Here is a 16234-nt window from a genome sequence, read left to right on the forward strand (position 1 = left end):
TGCTTCAATTGTGCCATCAGCCAAAAGTGGTGTGATCCCATTCTGAATTCTGCAGAGGATTCCCATTTTGTTCGTAGGGTTTCTCTGCTTCAATTGGTGAAAGAAAACTGTCACATTATTGTTGGGATTATTTGTTACTTGGGAAACTTGTTTTCTTGTTCAGGATATTGTGTCTTTTGAGGAAGTGGCTGTGTATTTCTCAGAGGAGGAGTGGTCTCATCTGGATCCTGACCAAAAAGCTCTCCATGAGGAAGTCATGCTGGAGAATTCCAGGAATCTGGCTTACCTGGGTAAGAACCTCTGTCTTTGCTCAGGGACCTAGAGAAGACATGGGTGTGTGGAGGGCTTAGAAATTTTTTGGTAAAAAGATCACTTTTTATTTATATCCTGCCTTTTTTTGCAAGTAAGTTAAGGCAGTGGACACAACCAGTACTCCTTCCTCTTCCTATTTCTCCCCAATAACAACACTCTGATATGGGTTGGGCTGAGAGAGACTGGCCCAAAGTCATCCAGCCAGCATTCATGCTTAACCTAGAACTAGACAGGTAGTCCTCGAGTTTTGACCATAATTGAGCCCAAATTTAGTCTTTCTAAGCAATAAATTTGTTAAGTGAATTTTGCCCTATTTTATGACTTTTCCTGCCACCATTGTTAAGTGAATCAATGCAGTTAAGTTAGTATCATGGTTGTTAAGTGAATCTGGCCTTTCCATTGACTTTGTTTTTGAGGTGGTCGCAAAAGGGGATCAAACGACCCCGGGACACTGTAACAGTCATAAATATGTGCCAGTTGTCAAGCATCTGAAAGTAAATCACATGTCCATAGGGGATGCTGCAATGGTCATAAGTGTGAAAAATGGTCTTAAGTCACTTTTTCCAGTCCCATTGTAACTTTGTATGGTCACTAAATGAACTACTATAAGTTGGAGACTGTACTTACAGTCTCCCAGTTTCTAGCCTGGTGCTTTAACCATTGGACCAAACTGACTGAGATGTGCCCATTTGTGTTCTGAGTTTGGCATCATTCTAAGTTGAGGATGGGAAAGCTATTGCCATCCAGAAGTTTTATTGACTTTCAAAGATTCTGCTCTGCAGACAGATGGAGATTTTTCACTGAAGTTGGTGGGTATGTTTCTGTATAGAGCCGAGGTGGCACAGTGGTTAGAGTGCAGTACTGCAGCCATTTCAGCTGGCTGCAGTTCGGCGGTTCAAATCTCACCGGCTCAAGGTTGACTTAGCCTTCCATCTTTCCGAGGTGGGTAAAATGAGGACCCAGACTGTGGGGGCAATATGCTGACTCTTAAACCGCTTAGAGAGGGTGGAAAACCCTATAAAGCGGTATATAAGTCTAACTGCTATTGCTATTGCTATGCAGTGCCCAAAGCCCTTTGGGAGTTTGTGGCCGCATGGAATTGTCCCAGGTCGTCCAGCGGTTCACACACACTGGCACTCAAAGATTAGATCAGGCATTTTGTCTTAGTTTTATTGGGCTGTCACTCAATTCTGATGCATGAGAATTGGTGGGAGCCCACTTCAAAACCTGTCTTTGGAAACATTGTAGATTGGAATCTTCATATTTGCAAGAAAACAACCAAAATACATTGATTATTCTTTTGCTAAATTTCAGAAGAAAAGGTTTGATCATTTTCCCAGTTTGCTACATTTTACATTTTTGTCTTTCAAGGCTATAATGTGCAAGTGAATAAGAATTCTAAGGAACAGTGTCGACCGGTCCATCCGACAGAGAAAAACAGGAATTTTGCAGATGAGATGCAAACAAAGATTGATTTAACAAACCGATCACAGAGTGAAATCAAAAAAAGCTTTCCTTTGGCTAATCAGCTTCTTAGACATACAATCATTGACACAGGAGAAATACCATATAAGTCCATGCATTGTCAAAAAAACTTTAATAAATCAGAGGATCTCATTTTTCATAAAAAAACACATTCAGAAGGCAAACAATATACCTGCATGGCATGTGGAAAGACCGTCTGTTGTTATGACTCTCTTACAATTCATCAAAGGAATCACACAGGAGAAAGACCTTATAAATGCATGGAGTGTGGAAAGGCCTTTAACTGTAGCAGTTATCTTAATTCTCAGAACTTAATCCACCCAGGAGAAAAACCGTATCAATGCATGGAGTGTGGAAAGACTTTTACTAGTAACAGTCATCTTAATTCCCACATGAGGATCCACACAGGAGAGAAACCATATCAATGCCTTGAATGTGGAAAGAGTTTTAGGTGGAATTGTGCTCTCACCTCCCATAAAAGGATCCACACAGGAGAGAAGCCATATGAATGTATGGAATGTGGAAAGGGCTTTAGGAAGAATTGGGATCTTACTTCCCATAAAAGGATCCACACAGGAGAGAAGCCATATAAATGTATGGAATGTGGAAAAAGCTTTAAGCAGAATGGTAGTCTGGCTTCCCATAAAAGGATCCATACAGGAGAGAAGCCATATCAATGCATGGAGTGTGGAAAGAGCTTCCCAAGAAGATATACTCTTACTCTCCATAGAAAGATCCACGAACAGGAGAAGCCATATCAATACAGCTGATGAAAATAACTGAATTTAGATGTCAGGGTTCCAAATACAATCCAAAAGTAAATCAGAGTTCGAGGCAAAGCATTCCTCAAAACTCAAATTTATTAAGAGAGCCATACTGGCACATCTGGGAAAACGTGAATCTGAATGCCTCCAGTTTCCCCCACCCAATTGAAAGTTCAAGATCCTGCCCCTATACCCACAAATCCATCACTTGGTCCAATCTTTTACTGCCAGGCTGGCAGCTTCCACCCATCCAGTTCCAGCCACGTGCAAAGACAAAGGACAACTTTGAGTTTCTAAGAAGAATGTTATTATGGCTTCATATCAACCAACTCCATATAATAGCCGAGGAGCCGAGGTGGTGCAGTGGTTAGAGTGCTGTACTGCAGGCTACTTCAGCTGACTGCTAGTTTGGCAGTTCAGCTGTTCAAATCTCACCGGCTTAGGGTTGACTCAGCCTTCCATCCTTCCAAGGTGGGTAAAATGAGGACCCGGATTGTTGTTGGGGGCAATATGCTGACTCTGTAAACCGCTTAGAGAGGGCTGAAAGCCCTATGAAGCGGTATATAAGTCTAACTGCTATTGCTATTGCTAATACCCACTCCCATTTTCCCACAGTAGAAAATGAATAGTAGAAAGTGTGGCTGTCTGACTAGCCAAGCATTCAAGAAGAACCTAGATGAGTCATAAACAGATTTTATAGGACTACATGAAATACAGAATACATATGATAGTATTTGTAGAACAGGGTTGAGATGAGGGGTCCTTTGTGGTCTCTGAGTTTAGATGTTTTTCAGGCATTTTGTTAGCCAAACTAGGTGACATAACCTATATAGATACTGTAGGTTCCATATCTATCTGAACAGCAAGTTGTCTGGGCACAGTTTTAAGTAAAGATGCAACAACAACAACAATAATAAACATCAATATTAATTACAAAGTAGTAATACAATTAGTTTATCCATCTTGAAAAAATTTCAATAAAATTTTTTTATTATCTTTTTAATCTTTTTAGTTTCTAACCTCTGTTTCTGTCACTTAGCTATTTGTAAAACAAGTCCCATTTTAAAAAGTATTCCAAATATATTTGGTAATCTTGTTGGTGGAAGATGCCACCTATAAAGCATTTTGTTTAGATTTTCCTTATATGCCATTGACATTGTTAATTTATGGTTTCTATCCCACAGTTTCTGCCATTTACCTAGTTCAATTGGATAACCAAAATTTCTAGCCCATCTTATCATTGTTTCTTTCACTTGCTCTTCTTCCATTTTAATATTTTTGTATTAAATATTGAATTGAATTTGAATTGAATAGGTTTATTTATAGGCCGCCCTTTTCCCTGAGGGGACTCAGGGCGGCTAACAACTCATAGGGAGGGGGATACAGACAATAATATATAACATAACATATAATTAAAAAGTAAACAACATTCATCCAACATTCGGGTGGGGGCAGATCAAATCTCTACCCCCAGGCCTGGCAGGATAGCCAGTTCTTGAGGGCTGCGCGGAAGGTCTGAAGGGTGGTGAGGGTACGAATCCCCACGGGGAGCTCGTTCCAGAGGGTCGGAGCTGCCACTGAAAAGGCTCTCCTCCGCGTAGTAGCCAGCCGGCACTGGCTGGCAGATGGCACTCGGAGGAGGCCTAATCTATGAGATCTAATCGGTCTCGAGGAGGTAATCGGCAGGAGGCGGTCTCCCAAGTACCCAGATCCACTACCATGGAGGGCTTTATAGGTGTTAAGAAGCACCTTGAAGCGCACACGGAGATCAACAGGTAGCCAGTGCAGCTCGCGGAGGATAGGTGTTATGTGGGTGAACCGAGGTGCACCCACAATCACTCGCGCGGCCGCATTCTGGACTAGCTGAAGTCGCCGGATGCTCTTCAAGGGCAGCCCCATGTAGAGCACGTTGCAGTATTCCAGCCTAGAGGTCACGAGGGCGCGAGTGACTGTTGTGAGTGCCTCCCGATTCAGGTAGGGTCGCAACTGGCGCACCAGGTGAACCTGGGCGAATGCCCCCCTGGTCACAGCCGACAGGTGGTGATCAAAGGTCAGCTGTGGATCCAGGACTCCCCCCAAGTTGCGGACCCTGTCTGAGGGGTGTAAAATTTGGCCCCCCAGCCTGAGTGATGGAATGCTAGCCAAATTGTTGGGAGGGAAACACAACAGCCACTCGGTCTTTTCTGGGTTGAGTACAAGCTTGTTAGCCCGCATCCAGTCTCTGACGGCCTCAAGACCCTGGTTCATCACGTCCACCGCTTCATTGAGTTGGCACGGGGCGGACAGATACAACTGTGTATCGTCCGCATATTGATGGTATCTTATTCCGTGCCTCCGAATGATCTCGCCCAGCGGTTTCATGTAGATGTTAAATAGTACGGGGGACAGGACCGACCCCTGCGGCACCCCATATGTTAGGGGCCTCATGGTCGATCTCTGTCCCCCGACCAACACCGACTGCGACCTGTCCGAGAGGTAGGAGGAGAACCACTGTAGAACAGTGCCTCCCACCCCCACCTCCCGCAGTCGTCGCAGAAGGATACCATGGTCGATGGTATCGAAAGCCGCCGAGAGGTCAAGAAGAACCAAGATGGAGGGATGACCTCCATCCCTGGCTCTCCAGAGATCATCGGTCAATGCGACCAAAGCGGTCGCATTGTAAAGTAAATATTTACTTTCTTGCATCTTTCTGATATCTTGATTGTATTTACACATGTGCCAGCATGCTTTTTAACTTTTGCCCTTCTTGGGTGGGCAGGTTTTCACCCCAGATTTTGTTTTTGGTGGGAGAAAAGGAGCTACACTACAAAAACCAAGGAATAGCTGTAGCACAGATATGAATCTTCCGATTGACGGAGGTTGACACCAAGCTCTGTGCCAAATCTCTGTGGTACAAGATATTAGTGCATGTGGCTGTTAACTAGAAGGATGGGGGTTTGAACCCACCCAGGGATGGTCTGATATAAAGTGATGGATTGTTATTGTATGGAGCTTTTCAACTGAGGGCTTCAGTTCCCACACGGTCAATCCTTTTTCTTGCTAGAATTTAAATATTAATTTTGCCCTCTGGAGTGTAAGATGGGGAGATGAATACCCATCACCCTTCTTGAGGATTTTATTGGCCACAGACCAGCACTGGAATGGTGTTTTTCTTAGGGACTGTTAATCTAATCAGGAGTAGCCCACAGGGGGAGCTATCCAGGGTGCTGAATCCTGTCTTCTGCCACATGCAAGTATTGTTTGCAGTCCTATTACTATGCAATCCAATGCTATTTTTCTTGAGGCTCCATGCTAGACCTCAGTACCATTAATGACACTACTACTCTTCCATAGTGTCTTCTAATTGTCCTGTAAAGGGTGGTTTAATTGTTTTTAAAGATTAATTGGGATTTGGGGGAAAAATAATCAGGATGCTGCCAGGGGGCAAAGCTTCCACTTTGCATGATGGCCAGAAGTGTTAACCCCTTGCGCCATGGAGTCTTTTCCTTCTGAAGCTCTTTCTCTGAGCATTACCTACTAGTCTTCTTTGGAATAAGCAGTTTGCTGCCTTTTGTGGGTCCCAAGATGGGATCTATACACATGGAGCTGTACCTCCCACTGGGAATTCTCTGGGTGAATCAATTTCCTTCTAGGGAGTGAACATATTTGTCATGGCTGATGCCATAGTGTCAGTCATCTTCTGGAGGTACCACTGTCTGACTTATTTATAAAAATTATTGGACTCCCAACTTATCACATGATAACTCTGGGGAGCTTGCAATCGTAAAAGTAAATTAAATATATATACTTATGGAGAGGGTGGGGTCAGGATGTGGCAGAGTTGGGATCAATTAACCACTTCCACTGTGATGCTTCCCCATTGGGGCTCCAATTCAATTGGCTGAGCCAAATCTTTAGGCCCTTATGAAAGGTCAGAAGGGTTGGGGCTGATGTCACATGGGGGGAGGGAGATGTTCCAGAGGGCAGGAACAACATCAGAGAAGGACCCCACCAGCCAGAATAATGGGGTTGATGGGTTCTGCCTCATGCCTCTTGCCAGCTTGTGTGGGACAGGCTTTGACCTCCCCTCAAGACCACAAATGTAACCAATCAGTCATGAAAAAAGAACTGGGATCTACCATAGTGTGACAAATTTACAACAGATAGATGTTGTAGGGATTTTAATGCAGCTGTCAATAAGATTATAACTGTTGGAAGGTTTTACGAAAAATCTGAAAGATGGCCAACCCAATCCTCTGAACCCAGAACCTTCCCAATTGATTAGCTGTTCAGGAGGATGTAGATATTTCATGTAAATGTGAGGATGTGACCAGGGACTGATCCTGTTCTGGGCTATCGTGCTTATCCAACTCTCCTTTGTGATATGTTAGGTTCCCCTGTTGGTGGCCACTATTATAGATCATTTATATATCCTAGCAGAGTTTAACACTACTGAGTTACATAGCACACTATACTTTGCCCACCCACCCCCTCTCCAAAATCTCGCAGTGGGAACATTGAATCAAAGAAAATCTCTCAAAAGCCAGGATTGAACCAAACGTCTCAGGGTAAGTGAAGTTGTGCTCCTGGTTCTTCACTCTATCTGCTCAGCTATGGAAGGAGACAAAGCATAAGGAATAACATCTCATTAACTCTTGTGATGCTGCAATCACCAGACTGAGATGGCTGGGAAGTGATATGGCCATACTTGTCGTTTCTATGGTGTAGTGGTTACCACATTTGCCTCACACACAAAAGGTTCGAAATCACTCCTTGCGGAAAGAAAAGGCAGGAAGAAGCTGCATTACTAAGACAAGCAAGAACCTGGTTTTATTTTCTATTTTATTGGTGAGGGAATGAATGAGGGGAGGCTGATTTCAAGCCACCAGTCAAGGAAGTCTAGTCATCCCAAGTGAGCAGACAGTGAAAAATTAAACCCTGTCTGAGTTTCAACTCCCAGAATTGTGAGCACGAGGAAAGGGCGGATTTCCCACTCACAGCCTGCCTGAATCACCTTAAGCACAGGAGGAGGAGGTGAGAGGGGGAGATCTCCTGAGTTGCATCAACTAAGGATTTTGCCAATTTCTGAGGCTGATCTTGAGAAAAATGCGCTTCAACAAAGATTTCCTCAATGCCCACAAATCACACATAATTCCAAGACATTAAGAAGAGGAAGTTGTAAAACTGTATAGAATCAGCCACCTATTTGGAAAGGCAAGACTTGTGGAGAGACACTTTCCTTCCACTCTCATGCTCATCATCCTTGGCCCCCGTGGAACCTGCTCTGGTCTTCTGCACCTTTGCAGGATCCCCTGACTTAGCGCACAGAGTCCACCAGGGGTCCCCCCCCTCGTCAGCGCTTGGAAGGGCTGGGCAGCCTCCTTTCAGAGGGAACTGAGCATGCGCCTGGCTCTCAAAAGTTCCCGGAAATGGCTGGGATCGTGTCTGCTTTTTCTGCGGCGTCCGATTCTTCTTCCCTCCGCTGTGAACTTTCGGCTGAGCCCGGAGGCCGAGAGGCTGGAAGGAATTCTCTCACGGGTGGAGATACAGGCGTGACTCGGAGTGAGTGGGGCTCTTTCCTCTGACGCTGGAGGGGAGCCTGGAGCATGCAAAGCTTCGTCAAGTTCCAAGTGGCGGAAAGGGGGGTGGAGAGTTCAAGGTCCCATGTTCCCCTGCCATCCCGTGGAAGAAAGGGATACGCAGGGCAGCTCCGCGCCTGCCGGGTTTTCTCCAGGAAGGAAATCAGGATCGCCAGAAAGAGGGGACCCATTGAGCCCCCGTTTCCTCCGGCAACCCTCTGCATGCGTGGAGAGGGAGAGGTTGCCTTCCCAAACGGCGCAGAATGTCTTGTTTCCTGGACAATTTCCTGCAGATTTCTCGGCCCTTTTCCAGAAGGAGTTTTCCCTTGCCTCCCCTTTCCTGGGCCCAGAGAAGCAACCGGCCAAAGTCCCTCCGGTTGCCTTTATATGCAAGTCTGCAATTCCATGTGTAAAGAGTTGAGTGCAAGGCGTGTAAGGACTGGGACTCGGTTTCCTCCTTTTCCACCTTTCCCCACCTTCTCCTTGCTGTCTCTGCCGGCTGGCAAAGAACCTGTTACAAGAAGGGCCATGCATTGGATGGTGGCTTCTTAATTCTGGCTTCTGGCATGATTTTTTTGTGTGTGTCACTGGAGACATAACTTTGGATTGTGCAAAGGATTGTAGGCAGCAACAGAAATGATTCGATATAAATAATTAGAAAATTTAATTGTAATTATCCAATATTTTGATTCCTTGATAGAAGTTGAGACATAAGTATGCTAGCAAACTTTCCTCAAACATAATTAAGTATATCTAATAATATCCCCCCAGCAAAGAAAACCTTTGCAGAAATTGGTAGGTTAATAAGAATTTCTTTTGTTTGTTGCTTTATTTATTCGTGGAAGAGGATGCTCAGTATTCAGATTTGCCCCCCTATTGATCATCCTTGTGTTTTCCATTTCAGTTCTGTAGGCCGGAGATCTTTCCTGTTTCCTCTAGAGACCAAAGTACCTTGTGAAGGAATTGGGCTGAATGGCATTAGGAGCTTTGGCCAGACCTCTCGTGATTAGGAACACTTGGGGAGATTTTGGTGGTGGATTAAAGACCAGAGAGAAGATGGAGGGTCAACGCCGAGAGGATGCAGGAGCTGGAAAAGGCTGTCCAGCTACTCAGCCATGGAGCTATAGGAAGAATGGGGAAACTCCTGGGCAGACGAGCCAAGAGGAGGAAGCCAGCAGTACAGAGGTCCAACTCTGTGACTTCAGGAAAGTGCAGTTCCAGAAGGGGAAGAGTCCCCGAGATGTTTGCAGTCAGCTTCACCGCCTTTGCCGTCAGTGGCTGCAGCCAGAAAGACACACCAAGGCTCAGATGCTGGACCTGGTGCTCCTGGAGCAGTTCCTGGCTGTCCTTCCCCCAGAGATGGAGCAATGGGTGCGGGAGTGTGGAGCGGAAACCAGTTCCCAGGCGGTGTCCCTGGCCGAAGGCTTCTTGCTGACCCAGGAGTCTGAGAAGATGCAAGAAGATTTGCAGGTATGAGAATGTAATCTTGGCAGTTCTAAAGAGAACCTTTCTGAATCTGTCAATGTTTCTCTGGCAGAATTTTCTGGGATTTTGAGCTGCTAAGATCTCTTGTTCTATTCTTCTTCCGGATGATGAATTTGAGTCCATTTTTCTAATCTGGCTTTCCAGCTTAACTGATAGACTTTGGTGTCTGCTGGGCTGAGTGTTCAATATTGATAATTCATTTCTATCTCTCTACTCTTCCTTTCTTTCTCGTGCCACATCTTCTCCACAAGTCTTTGCAAGCTATCACCGAGTTTCCCCAGGGGTGGAAAGAGTCATCCCAATCCTCCCAGGAGCTGCTATTCAGTGAGAGCTTCCAGGAAGATGAAAGCCAGGACACCTCTCCAGGTAACAGAAGCTCTTTCCATGGGATATGAAGTTTGGACATCCAGCTGTTTGATTGTTTTGTTCGTCTTGAGTGGAATCTCTCACTCTCTTTTTAACAGTCTGCTTCTACCATTTTCTGTCTCACAGGTAATAGAAAGCTGTCCTTAGTATTTTTGGAACCATTTTCTCTTTGTGCTAGAGCTGAAACTGTGGCTGAATTTCTGCCTCAGGTAAGATTCATTTTATTCTGTATAATATTCAATTTATAATATTGTTCTTTCCAAGCAAGACAAATTTTAGATCAGTTTGTTGACAATTCATGGCTTAACCTACCTGTCCATTTGGATAAGCTTTCTCCACCCTGCTGTTACACCCTCAGAATTCATTGACCAGATGTTGTCTGGACTGAAGATTTCCTCCTGTCTCCCAGGGTCATTTCTCACTAACATTACAAGCTCTTCAAACACTTCCATGAAGGTGTGGAGTAGGGGAAAGGGTTGATCCCTCAGTGAATAAAGCAGCCTTTTGGCAAAAATATCAGATGGATTTCCCCTGTGTTTCCTACTGCCCACTCTAGGAAGAATTGGAGCCAGTGATAAGTAGTGGGTTTAATGCCCAACTTTCAATCAACCAAGGAAACTATTTTAATTGGTTTCACTGAAAGACATCACAATCCTCCCAGTGTGATGAAATGTGCTTCAATTGTGCCATCAGCCAAAAGCCGTGTGATCCCATTCTGAATTCTGCAGAGGATTCCCATTTTGTTCATAGGATTTCTCTGCTTGGTGAAAGAAAACTGTCACATTATTCTTGGGATTATGTGTTTCTTGGGAAATTTGTTTCCTTTTTCAGGATGTTGTGTCTTTTGAGGAAGTGGCCGTGTATTTCTCAGAGGAGGAGTGGTCTCAGCTGGATCCTTCCCAAAAAGCTCTCTATTGGGAAGTCATGCTGGAGAATTCAAGGAATCTGGTTTACCTGGGTAAGAACCTCTGTCTTTGCTCAGGGACCTAGAGAACGGATGAGTGTGTGGAAGGCTTAGAAATTTCTGATAAAAAGATCATTTTTTATTTATATCCTGCCTTTTTTTTGCAAGTAAATTAAGGCAGTGGACACAACCAGTACTCCTTCCTTTTCCTATTTCCCCCCAATTATAACACTCTGATATGGGTTGGGATGAGAGAGACTGGCCCAAAGTCACCGAGCCAGCATTCATGCTTAAGATAGAACTAGAACTCAGAATCTTCCATTTCCTAGCTTGGTGCTTTAACCATTGGACCAAACTGATTGAAATGTGCCCACTTGTGGTCTGAGTTTGTCAATCTAAGTTGAGAGTGGGACGCTATCGCCATCCAGAAATTTTATTGACTCTGCAGTGAGATAGAGATTTTTCACTGAGGTTGGGGGGCTGGTGGGTATATTGCCGCCCAATCATTATACCGTGTCCAAAGCCCTTTGAGAGTTTGTGACCCCATGGAATTGTCCTGGGTCGCCAAGGGGCTCACATACAATGGCTCTCAAAGATTAGATCAATAATTTTTCTTAGTTTCTTTGGGATATCACCCAATTCTGATACATGAGAATTGGTGGGAGCCCACTTGGAAATCTGTCTTTGGAAACATCATAGTTTGAAATGTTTGTAACAAAACAGCCAAAATATATCGATGAGTCTTTTGCTAAAATTCTGATTTGATCCTTTTCCTAATTTGCTACATTTTTCTATTTCAAGGCTATAATGAGCAAGTGAATAAGAATCATAAGGAACAATGTCAACTGGTCCATCCAAAAGAGAAAAACAGGAATTTTGCCGATCAGATGCAAACAAAAATTGATGAAACAAACCGATCACAAAGTGAAATTAAAAAAAGCTTTCCTTCGGCCAATCATCTTCTTAACCATACAATCATTGATACGGGAGAAATATCATATAAATATATGGATTGTGAAAAGAGCTTTAATAAATCTGAGTATCTCATTTCCCATAAAGAAACACATTCAGAAGACAAACAATATACCTGCATGGAATCTGGAAAGACCATCTATTGTTATGACTCTCTTACAATCCATCAAAGGAATCACACAGGAGAGAAACCATATCAATGCATGGATTGTGGAAAGACCTTTAATTGTAGCATATATCTTCATTCCCACAAGAGGATCCACACAGGTGAGAAGCCTTATAAATGCATAGAGTGTGGAAAGGCCTTTAATTGTAGCAGTAATCTTTATTCCCACAAAAGGATCCACACAGGAGAGAAGCCTTATAAATGCACGGAGTGTGGAAAGGCCTTTAATTGTAGCAGTAATCTTAATTCCCATAAGAGGATCCACACAGGAGAGAAGCCTTATAAATGCATGGAGTGTGGAAAGGCCTTTAATTGTAACAATAGTCTTAATTCCCACAAGAGGATCCACACAGGAGAGACGAGATATCAATGCATAGTGTGTGGAAAGAACCTTAGCTGTAGCAGTAGTCTTAATTCCCACATGAGGATCCACACAGGAGAGAAACCATATGTATGTCTTGAATGTGGAAAGAGTTTTAGTTGGAATTGTGCTCTCACCTCCCATAAAAGGATCCACACAGGAGAGAAGCCATATCAATGTATGGAATGTGGAAAGGGCTTTAGGAAGAATGGTGATCTTACTTCCCATAAAAGGATCCACACAGGAGAGAAGCCATATGAATGCATGGAGTGTGGAAAGAGCTTTCGAAGAAGATACACTCTTACTTGCCATAAAAAGATCCACAAACAGGAGAAGCCATATCAATACAGCTGATGAAAATAACTGAATTCAGATATACTATGAGACAGTGACTAGAGATAACCAAAAGGACCGAGAAAGTATTTTTCAGTCTAAAACAACATTGGTGTCATTTGCTTCTCTCCATATAGAAATGTATACACATTCTATGAAAGAAGGTTCAGATGAAGAGTTCTGAAAAGGAGCCACAACTGTGGGAAGTTCTATAAGCACACATTGTTTTTCTCCAATGAAGGTGCCAAATTCTGTTTTCCTGTGGAATGACAAAGTCCCAGACAAAATCTAAAATTTTTTTTGGGGGGGGGGTACATATACCTGTAGCCTTAGATTAAATTAAAGAAGTACAGTCGGTGTCATTATTCAACAGGTGGTCAATGTATCCCAAAGGAAAAGGGGAATTCAAAGTGTTCTGGCATCAGTAGCTGTCGAGCATCAACTGAGGAAAGGGACTTTTGAAAACTGCAGAGCCTGAAATAAAGTTAGGGCAATCGCTGCAGGAATTGGCGGTAGAGATCTGCGACATTGGGATGTGATGCAATTCATTAAAGAATTAATACTACTATGGTTTTGGGAATCTCACTCCAGTTTGAAATCATTTACTGAAAAGAGGGCTTAGCAATATGCTGTCAGATCTCTGAGGTAGCCAGAGCGGAATCATGACCAGATAGCCTAACTCTTTTGTAAATCGATTGCACTCTGTTGTAAGGCTGTATTAATAAAATTGTGCAAGTCTGAAGGTACAAATCTGCCGTTCCTTAAAAGTTGCTTCTAACTGCAAGATGGAGGGCATATGCATTGAATAAATAAATAATAAATAACAGTCTGATATATCAATGCACATTGTTTTTAAGATTCCTTCCTTGCCAGTTATGCAACTGCATATTACTCCACCTTTTAATTGATATTTCTCTGAGTAGCAACTATTTCCCTTGTCCCTCAAGGGGATTCCCATAGCCATAACTTTAAATCTACTAGCTTTGTTCAAAGGCAGTAATTTTCAAGGAAGATTCTTTTAGAGGAAAATGACTGACTAACCAAGCATTCAAGAAGAAGGTAGGTGAGTCATAAACAGATTTTATAGGACTACATGACATACAGAATACAGATGGGAGAATATTTCTTGCTGAGTGAGATGAGAGGTCCCAGGTGCTCTCTGAGTTTAGTTATTTTGCAGACATTTCGTTACCCAAACTAGGTGACATCATCAGTGCTAGTAAGGAATGGGGTTTGCTCTCGGTTTATATTTTAGTGGCTTGCCCTTTCGCTTTTGGTGGGGTTGATCAGAAGAGGTTCTTTTGTAGGGCTGCTTAATGTTAGCTTGCTTGTCAATTCCTTGTTGGGGGAATTTACTTCTTGATCGTTGATCTGGGTTAATCTTGGAATTAATCTGTAGTCATCTAGGTGGTGATTGCTGGTGAGGAGGTGTTTTGGTCCTTTTGTTTCCCTTTAGACTTATTGATTGACTCTTTTTCATAGAATGTAGATATTGTTTATATCTACCGTATGTGTGCGCTGATGGCTAATTAGTTAAGAGTACCAGTCTTTTAGAGATTCTCTAGCATTTTTGGACTTGGCTTGGTCCACGATGGCCACAATTTCCCAGTTCAAACTATGGTTAAGTTTATCCACATGTTGTAGGATCAAAGAGTTTTCATGTTTTTTTGACTGGTAGTTGCTATTTATGGATGCGTTCTACCAGTTTTCTGCCTGTTGTAGTTGTTCTACATGGTGGCTGTTGCAGTCATTACATTGTATGTTATAGTTCAGGGGTCTGAACTAGTGGTCCCTGAGCCTTTTGGACCTCAGGGACCACTAGATTCATAATTTTCAATCCCCTGGAGCACTAATATGAATCCAGTGTGCTGCTCACTGAAGTGCCTGGACTCCCAGTGACGGGATGGGGTCCCTCAGGTACTTAGCTTGGTCCCATGTTTTCTGCAATCTTAAACACTCAAAGAGCCATTTGGATCCATTACCCACAGAAAACAGAACACTGGTCGGTCGGTCTGTCTGTCTGTGTCTCTGTCTCTGTCTCTCTCTCTCTCTCTCTCTCATCTCTTTCTGTATCTCATCTCTCTCTCATTCTGATTTTCCAGTGCTCTCTGGGTCTTGCTGGTGCTTCTTTGGCCTTTGTTGGTGCTGGACACACCTTGCATGACCTGCTCTCCCGCCTGAGATATTTGCCCAACCCGGCTGTAGCCAATGCTCTGTGTCGTAATAGGCTCCAGGCGGAGGAGGGGGCGACGTCTCCCCCATTGTGAAGCGCACTAAATTTAAGCAGTAGGCAGGCCATGGAGGCAGTGAGAGCAGTGGCATCAGCTGCAGCCGGGCCAGCCAGTGTCTCAAGGTGTGGAGAGGAAGTCATGCGTCTCCCAGTTGTGCAGCACCAAAGGGGCCGGAAGAAATACTGTGAGACCCAGCAAGTGACAAAGCTTTGCTCCCGCTATGTAATATGGAGCGAATCTCCATCCCCCGCCCTTGCCTTCTCCGGCCAGGTGAGGAGTGATGGGGAGGGGAGGGCGAGGAGTGGGACCAGCCAGTGGTAGGATCATCCGACAGGGAGTCACAGTAGGGGGACAAAAGAGCCGCGGGATGCCGAAACCTGTTGCTTCAGCCTGTCCGGGTTGCCATCCCCCCTCTTGCCGCAACAGGACCATTACCTTGTTCTGGCTAGTGGGGGCTGTGCTACTCCTTGCACATTGCATCACCTGCAAAGTTGCATGTTGCAACTACCCCCCTGTATGGCAGAGATTTCCAGCACCACTGCGAGTTGCCTGGCCAGACCTATATTCCAGAGCTCTAGTCACAGGACTGGCCCATTGGTCATCCCGGAGCAGCTCCTCCACCCGGGTGCACTGAGTACCACCAAAATTTTCTCACAGACCACCAGTTGTCCACGAACCACGGGTTGGTGACCTCTGTTATAGATGATTTCTGTTTCTTTTTTGGGGGCCTTTCAGAAACCACAACAGACAGCAGTGGACTCTTAAATGGTTCCAGGAGATGTCATGAATACTTAAAAGAACAATTCCCAAACACACACGACTTAACATCTGACACTTTGTTTCTGCCAGAAGAACTTTTTCTGTTCTTTTTTCCTATGTCAGTGATATTCTCAGCAAGGCCAACTTCCTGTCCGCCTTCTGTGGTCGTCTTCCTCTTTTTGTAGGGACCAGAAAAAAAGAAAAAAAAATACATATACTCTACTTATGACCAGAATTGAGCACAAAATTTTCCATGCTTTATGGGAAAGTTGTTCAGTGATTTTTGCCCATTTCATGACTTTTCCTGCCACGGTTGTTAAGCAAATCATTACAGTTGTTAAATTAGTAAGACATTTGTTCAATGAATTTGGTTTCTCCATTGATTTTGTTTGTCAGAAGATCACAAAAGGTTTTCACTTGCTTCCAGAAGTTGTGAATTCTTGAACACTGGAAGTTTTAAAGAAGAGATTGGACAACCATTTGTCTGAAATGGTATAGGGCTTCCTGCCTGAGTAGGCGGTTGGACTAAAAGACCTCC

At 43.9% G+C, this 16234-nt stretch overlaps 2 pseudogenes; both read left to right on the forward strand.

The window, feature by feature from the left end:
• The window catches only part of LOC116503602, a 359386-nt pseudogene that overhangs the window by 68061 nt on the left and 275091 nt on the right, over window positions 1-16234 (forward strand).
• Window positions 1-16234, forward strand: part of LOC116503796 — a 37702-nt pseudogene that overhangs the window by 8001 nt on the left and 13467 nt on the right.

The sequence above is a fragment of the Thamnophis elegans genome, chromosome 2, assembly GCF_009769535.1.
Source record: "Thamnophis elegans isolate rThaEle1 chromosome 2, rThaEle1.pri, whole genome shotgun sequence".
Taxonomy (NCBI): Eukaryota; Metazoa; Chordata; class Lepidosauria; order Squamata; family Colubridae; genus Thamnophis; species Thamnophis elegans.